General features: G+C 41.8%; 1 pseudogene; it reads right to left on the minus strand.

The window, feature by feature from the left end:
- Positions 1-210: 210 nt before the first annotated feature.
- Positions 211-941, minus strand: LOC133091980 (UBX domain-containing protein 2B-like; annotated as a pseudogene).
- Positions 942-7,567: the final 6,626 nt, after the last annotated feature.

A 7,567-nucleotide genomic window follows, 5' to 3' on the forward strand; every position in this document is an offset into this window, starting at 1 on the left:
TCTTCTGGGGAGGAAGGTGTATTGACTATTTCAGGTGTAAGGCTTCCAAGTTTTTGCTTTCTCTACTAAAAGCCTTGAACCTTATTCTAGGTTGTATGTATTCTTGATCTTGATGATCCTCCATGTCCAAATTCACTTGGCCATTCTGAACCAGTTGCAGAAGCGCCAGAGGAATTTCTTTTGCAATCTTCTGCTAGCAATAATGCCACTTTAAAGGATTTCTAATATTAGTTGCTGAATTTCAGGTATACATGCAAAGAGAGTCACCCTTCCCTTAACAGACTCAAGAAACTGAGCATTTGTTGGGTTCGTTGTAAGGTCTCAATTCTCCATCATCTAAACTGAAACTGTTGCTTCACAGTTTAAGCAGAATCTGATATCGTGAAGCTGATTTTCTCCACTGATGCATTCAGATCACTTACAAAAGGAATGACCCAATCTGTATCCTCCACCTGTAGATGACTTAGATTTGTCATCACCCGAAGCTCTTGAGGCTTAATTCAGAGGGACAGTCCCATGTTCCCTCGCCTCTTTGAAAAGTTCATTCACAATTTTCCCAGTAGAAGGTCGAATTATATGTAATCCACTGTACCCATGTTCACTTGAATAGAACCTTACTATGGAACGATGTGGTGGTCAGCACCTTAAACGAATGAACATCTCCCCAATAGTGGGAAAACATTTGGGGTGGCATTTGTGGGCTTTTAAAGACTGTAACTTTAGGTCTATCAGATTAGGAAGATTTGCATTTCACTTCATATAATTCTGCTAAGGCCAATTTATTTCTTGATACATCATCGCTTTGGTTGTTTTCAGGTTTTTTTTTTTTTTTTGCAAGCTCTTCATATTCTTATTAAATTCTGCAAATCCTGTGCTTTTGGGGGCCACAGCCCTGAAGACCTCCTCTCCCGACTCTGCGGGCTAGGTGCTGCCTTGGCCATTTTCCACCAGCTCCCTGGCTTCTTATCCTTTTAATGTTTCTCTCCATCCCCTCCCCCGCATTTTGTCCTACTCTTTAGTTTGAACAAATTTACTAAAGTCTTTGCTCACCATTGCTTTTTGCCTCTCACTTCTTTTTCTTGGGCTCCTTTTTCTTGGTACTGTTCTATCCTCTTTCATTATTTATTTCAGAGCAAGTCTGTAGGTGATAAACTTTCTGAGTCCCCCACTACAGAAAAAGTCCTTTTATTTTTGCACTCGAATGATGGTTGGGCTGTGTATGTAATTCTAGAGTCAAAGTTATTTTTCCTCTGAATTTTGAAAAATTCTCTCCCTTTGCTTCTTGTATCCTGTTTTTCAATGAGACTTAACGTCTATATGATTCTCATACCTTTGTAATTCATCTTTTTTTTTTTTTTCCCCTCATTGGAAGTTTTCAAGATTTCCTCCTTACCATGGCATCTGAAATTGCATCACACTAGATTTCATGTTAGTTTGAAAAAGGGATCCTAACTGGCATTTGGTGGGCCCTTTCAAACTGAAGATTCATGTTTTTCTTCAATTCTAGGATATTTAGTTCTTTATTTGAGTATAACTTCCTCTCATATTCTTTCTATTTTCTTCTTCAGAACTTTATTATTAGCTGATATTGAAAGTGTTAGATCGATCCTCTGTGTATCTTAGCTTTTAAAAAAATAAAATACTTTGCATATTTGGTGTTGGGCTATGTGATAGAAAAACATATTTACTCAGTCCTCCGGGTCACACATGTACCCTTTAGCTGTGCTTATTCTGATCATTCTTTTGAGGATTTTGTTGCTTCAGAATCATGTTCAATTTTTCAGCTGATTTAAAAAAATCAGTGTGATATCCTTTTCCACCCAAGAATGCTAAAATTATTCTAAAGTCTTGGTCATGCTCTGTGATCTATTTCACTACATGAAAGCTCCTCTATGCATTGATATCTCTTTTAAGATGTTGACTTTCTCCCAATGTTTGGTAATTATTGGTTGGAAGCTCACCCTTTACCGCAGATTCCAGTCTGATTGTTTGTACCCTCCTTAGCAAAAGGGGTATGAGATAATGTCACGGTGTACATCAAAATCTTGTCAGTTACTGTTGGCTGTTGGGGGATATGCTGCGAGGTAGGGTGTTTTGGCGGCTCATCTTCTGCAAATGGCTGCTCCCTTTACCTCCTACGTGTCACCAGTCACCAGGAACACTGTCCTTTCTCTCCATCTAATGGTCTTATATCCACTGCTCCTACCTGAAGGCAGACAATCCTGCTGGAATTTCTTGGCCCCAGGAGACAAGAAGGGGGAGTGTGTGTGGAATGGCTGACATGCTGTGGCATGCTGAAAAATCAGTGCGCTGTTGATGGCTCCTGAGCCCGGGACCTCTCAGGATCCGCCCTCTCTGGGCACGGAGTGCTCTTGGGGCTGTTTTCAACTCCTATGGCAGTCTACTGCTATGCACATTTTGAGCTGTGGTTTTCTTCTCTGACCAATTTGCACCTGCCATCCTTCTTTCAGGGATTCCTCATGATTTCTGGCCCACCAAGGGCTCTCCTTGTTGTCCAGGATGATTATGAATTTATTTACTTATTTTTATACGTTTTCTGTTATTTCTAACCATTTGGGATGGGAGGTAGAGGCTGCAGCATGTATTCAGTTTGCAGTTTTGGACAGGAACCATCTCCCATAGCACTGTCTCTACCATAACATGCATCATGTTTGTGAGAGACAGCATAATGGCCCCTTCCCCCAAAGATGTCTATGTCCTAATCTCCAGAATCTGGGCAAATGTTATACCTACACTCTAAATTTACACAATGTTATATGTCAAATTTATTTAGTTAAAAATATTATGTTAGGGCTTCCCTGGGGGCGCAGTGGTTGAGAGTCTGCCTGCCAATGCATGGGACCCGGGTTCGAGCCCTGGTCTGGGAAGATCCCACATGCCGCGGAGCAACTGGGCCCGTGAGCCACAGCTACTGAGCCTGCGCGTCTGGAGCCTGTGCTCTGCAACAAGAGAGGCCGCGATAGTGAGAGGCTCGCACACCGCGATGAAGAGTGGCCCCCGCTCGCTGCAACTAGAGAAAGCCCTCGCACAGAAACGAAGACCCAACACAGCCAAAAATAAAAATAAATAAATAATTGTATTGGGCTTGTATTAAAATAAAGAGTCTTTATAAAAAAAAATGTTATGTTATATGGCAAGGGAGAAGTGAGATTGTGGATGAATTAAAGTTGTTAATCAACTGACCTGAGAATAGGATGATTACCTCGGATTATCCAGGTGGGCCCAGTGTAATCACAAGGGTCCTTAAATGCGGAAGATGGTGGCAGAGTCAGTGTCAGAGTGATGTGATGTGAGAAAGACTCAGTCAGTCACTGCCGGCTGTGAAGATGGAAGGGGCCATGAGCCAGGGAAGCAGGCAGCCTCTTGAAGCTGGAAAAGACAAGAAAACAGATTCTCCCCTGGAGCCTCCTGAAAGTAACAAAGCCCCGCCGACACCTTAATTTTTAGCCCAGTGAAACTTAGCCCATTTTGGACTTCTGATCTTCAGAACTATAAGATAATAAATATGTGTTGTTTCAAGCAACTGTTTGGTGTAATTTGTTACAGCGGCAATAGGAAGCGAATACAATGCTGAGATGTGATTACTGGAGTCTCTCTTCCACCACACTGCCAGCTCTTGAGAACAAGAGCCATACTGTTGTCGCCGGTATTTACCTGGAACCCAGCACCGGATCTCGCACATAGTCAGTGCTCAGTAAATATTGGTTGAACGAATGAAAGAATGAAAGACTGCTCTGAATTTGAGGTTCTACAGAGGCTCTGAGATTCCAAAGCAGGCTCTGCCTTTCCCCTTCCCCTGGTCCTGGAGACTCTAATCCCTCTGATCTCACTTGTCTCTTGTTTTCACTTAGCAGGTTTTATTGCTATTCCATTTGCAGCTTCTTCCCTTGCTGTGGACCATTTCTCTCGTCTCTTCAGCCCTGCGTGTAGGCAGAATTGAGATGGAAGACACTTGGCACATAAGTACCTGACTTTACCAACAGGCCTTCCCTGGGTTATGCCTGAAACGTGACTTTTTCTTCCTCTCCGAGATTCTGCCTGCTTTCTTCTCTTCTCCATAGCTGCCTCCATTCACATTTCCAGTCAGGCTTTTGCTGTTTTCCCACCAGCTTGAATGGGGAATGTAGTTTTCATCTCATCTTTTCCTTTCTGTGTTCTGAATTAAGCACAAGGCCGATCTTTCTTATAGCCCTTCTTAACCCCCTTCTCAGATCATTCCATGGGTTTCCAGGCTAGATAATGAAAAGAATTAAAGGCACCCTCAGGTGACCTCAGGTTTTCTATAAAGTCACTCAGGGAATCCCTCAATGTATTTTGTGCAGAACTGCAAATTCCTCTTGGGCTGGGTGACCATAGCTGCTGTTGGGTCACTAAAATATTGTTATTTTGTGGCTTTTCAGCCAGCCATTCTCAGGCTCTGGCTTCTCTGATTTCGCATTGAACTTGGCTTCTGCCTCTCCAGCTTTCCCTCTGTGCGCCTCACATTCAGTCTCTCCTGGAACCAGGCAGGATGCTTGGTCACGGTCCAAAGCAGAGTTCTCATGCCAGATCTCCTCCAGTACTGCTTATTTGTCCCATATGTTTGATTTTGGTGACTTGGTCAATGCCTGGACCAGTCTTTTGTGGCTCAGTCTGGCAGCAGAGCCAAGAGACATGGTATGTGGTTACTAACGTAGCAAGAACTGCCTCTGACCACTCAGTCCTGGGGCTGAGGGGGCCAGGCACACAGACAAAGTAGTGCAAACTCTTTTACCAAAATCTATTTTTGGAGGTAATATATGCACCTCTTCATTCCCTTCCATTGTGTCCCCCTCCCCTGCTGCCTTCCCGATCCATGAAGATACCTAGTTCAGGAAACAAAGAAATCATCCAATTTCACCCTCCCTACCCACAATGCAATTTCAAGTGTGAAATTTTCATTATGGAGGAATCCTTAGGTTTCGGTTATCCGATCTGCTGCAGGAGTCTGTAGTGCCAGAGTGGTGAGGTCCAGATCAGAGACAATGGCTCATGTCCTGAAGATGAACTTCTGTTCCCCCGTGGGCAACCGTCCGGGGGATTGCATGCTCCAAGGCAGCAGAAACAAGCAAGCTTTGGACCAGGATGCTGAAGTTTGTATTCTCTGGAAGCTGATTTTGTCATTCTTGTATGAAGATACCCTCTCTTTCCTTCTCTCCATTCCTGCTGCCTAAGTTATAACCAGCACACCTTCCCTTACCCCTTTGGTAACAAGCATTTTGCAGATGCTACCCCAGGGAACTTAGGGGTGGTAGGGAAGCTACCAGTGGCAGCCGCTTACAACTCACTTTCCTCCTCACACAATAACATGGGGCTGAAACCTGATGCACATTTCTGATTTTAGGTGGAGTGTTATTCCTGCGGAATAAAACTCAGAAGAGTGTTTGTAAATTAAGAGCATGATGTCATGGCATTTCTTTGAGGAACATAATTTCATTCATGGTAATATGAAATTATGCAGTAGCAAGCCCTGTATATTATATTACTTTCTAAGGACAATTTTTTTTTGAAATGGCATTGCATGCCTTTTTAATAAAGATAATAATTCTTTAAGAGGTGAATTTGAAATTCGAACTTTAAAGAGTCCTTACATTTAATTTTTAAAACAATGTTTAGCTCTTTAATCCTCCTGGAATTTAATGTGTGTGGTGTAAGGGAAGGAACTTAGTTTTTTTCACATGGACAGCTAGTTGTCCCAAAATTATTGAACAACTCACTTTTTTTTTTATACCGTTAAAATCAATTTTATCATGGATAGTAAAAAAAAAAATCCCCATGTAATCTTGGTTGTTTCTGTCAATATTTGTCTATCTCTTTGTCGGTATCGTGCTGCTTTGGTTACTGTGGCTTTATAGGACATTTTGTTATCTGGTAGGGCAAGTCCCCTCTAAGTGCCTCTTATTCTTTTTTCCCCTCGAAGTTTCTTGGCAGTGCTCATATGTTTGGTCTTCCAGAGGAATTTAAGAATCAACTTGTCAAGTTCCAAAATCTTCCCATTGAAATTGTGATGGAAACTGCATTAAATTGACATCATTATAATACTGAATCTTCTCATCAGGAACATGTTATCTTTCAATTACTTAGGTCATTTCTAATGTCCTTAAAGTTCTCCGGTTTTCCTCATATATATATGGCATATTTCTCAAAATGTTGTAGGTTCTCTCTTTTTCTGTTATGGTGAACGGATAATTTTTTTCCCTTTCAGACTTTAAGTTTTTGCAAAGGTTTTGTTTTAGTCCAGGTCCTTATGGTAGCACTTTACAGAAATACACTCAAACTAACTTAGGGGAAAAAAAAGGGGTGGGGTGGGGAGAATTCTTTGGAAGGTGGCCAAGGCCTCCCCTGCAGGCCAAGGGCAGAAAGGGGAGTGGGCCTCACACAGGGCTGGAAAAAAGAACTGCTTGGTCTCTTCTTGTTGCTTCTCTCAGGAGATGGTTTCCTCTCCCTCTGTAGTTCAGCTTTCTTTGCTGCTCTTTGTCCCCCTTTTACATTCAAGGGGATGCAGAACAAATATGGCTATAGGGGCTACCCACAGGAATGGTGAAAAACGATGTGGGCTGGAGAGGCACCCCTGAAATTGATTTCAAAGCACTACAATGTCAGAAACATCAAAAGAATCTGTCTCTTCTTGTCTAAAAAGGATAGAATTAGCAGTAACAGTATAGGAGAACCCGCCCTCCCGGGTTCCAGGCGATTGATAAACAGGGACTGACAATCATCACCCTTATGGGATTAATAATTCAACAAAAATATATTGAAACCTACTGTAGAGCACAGGGAATTCTACTCAGTGCTCTGTGGTGACCTAAATGAGAAGGAAATCCAAAAAAGAGGGGATATATGTACAGGTATAGCTGACTCACTTTGCGGTACAGGGTAAACTAACACAATATTGTAAAGCAACTATACTCCAATTAAAAAAATATATATATATCTCGAGGTCCTACTTTTACTTCATATTTGTATACTGCTTCGCTGATCATGACGTGCTTCCTCTTAGTCCCTTTCACTGTCTTTTTAGGCTTTGGGCTCAGACCACACGAAGTATGCCATAGTCGCCAAACTGTGTGCTTTAGTGGCATAACTTGCCATTTCAAATAATTTGTCTTCAGAAAAGAAGATCCTTCAAATTTTGCAACTTGGGATAAAGATGACTATGACCTTATTCCTTATTCCTACTCTCAACTGGCTTACGATTCATTTTGAAAATAAATCAGAAAATTGGGCACTACATTAAAAAAACCCAACCAACCAAACAAACAAACCCTCCTTGAAAACAAGAAATTCTGTTAAGAGACATTATTCTTAATCTAATTCTGTAGTCGACGTCTGTTATTTGACCAGGAGCCAGGTGAAAGCTACAACGGGAACTTGGCAGTCTCAGCAATATCGGTTACTAACTGAACGACCTTCCCAAGTAACCTAAGCTTTGTGAATCCGTTTTCTCATTTTCAAACCCGAAACAATAACAACTTTTAAATTCAGCTGTTAGAAAACAAAGCAAAAACAACAGCAACAAAAAAAACAA

The sequence above is a fragment of the Eubalaena glacialis genome, chromosome 1, assembly GCF_028564815.1.
Source record: "Eubalaena glacialis isolate mEubGla1 chromosome 1, mEubGla1.1.hap2.+ XY, whole genome shotgun sequence".
In the NCBI taxonomy this organism is placed as follows: Eukaryota; Metazoa; Chordata; class Mammalia; order Artiodactyla; family Balaenidae; genus Eubalaena; species Eubalaena glacialis.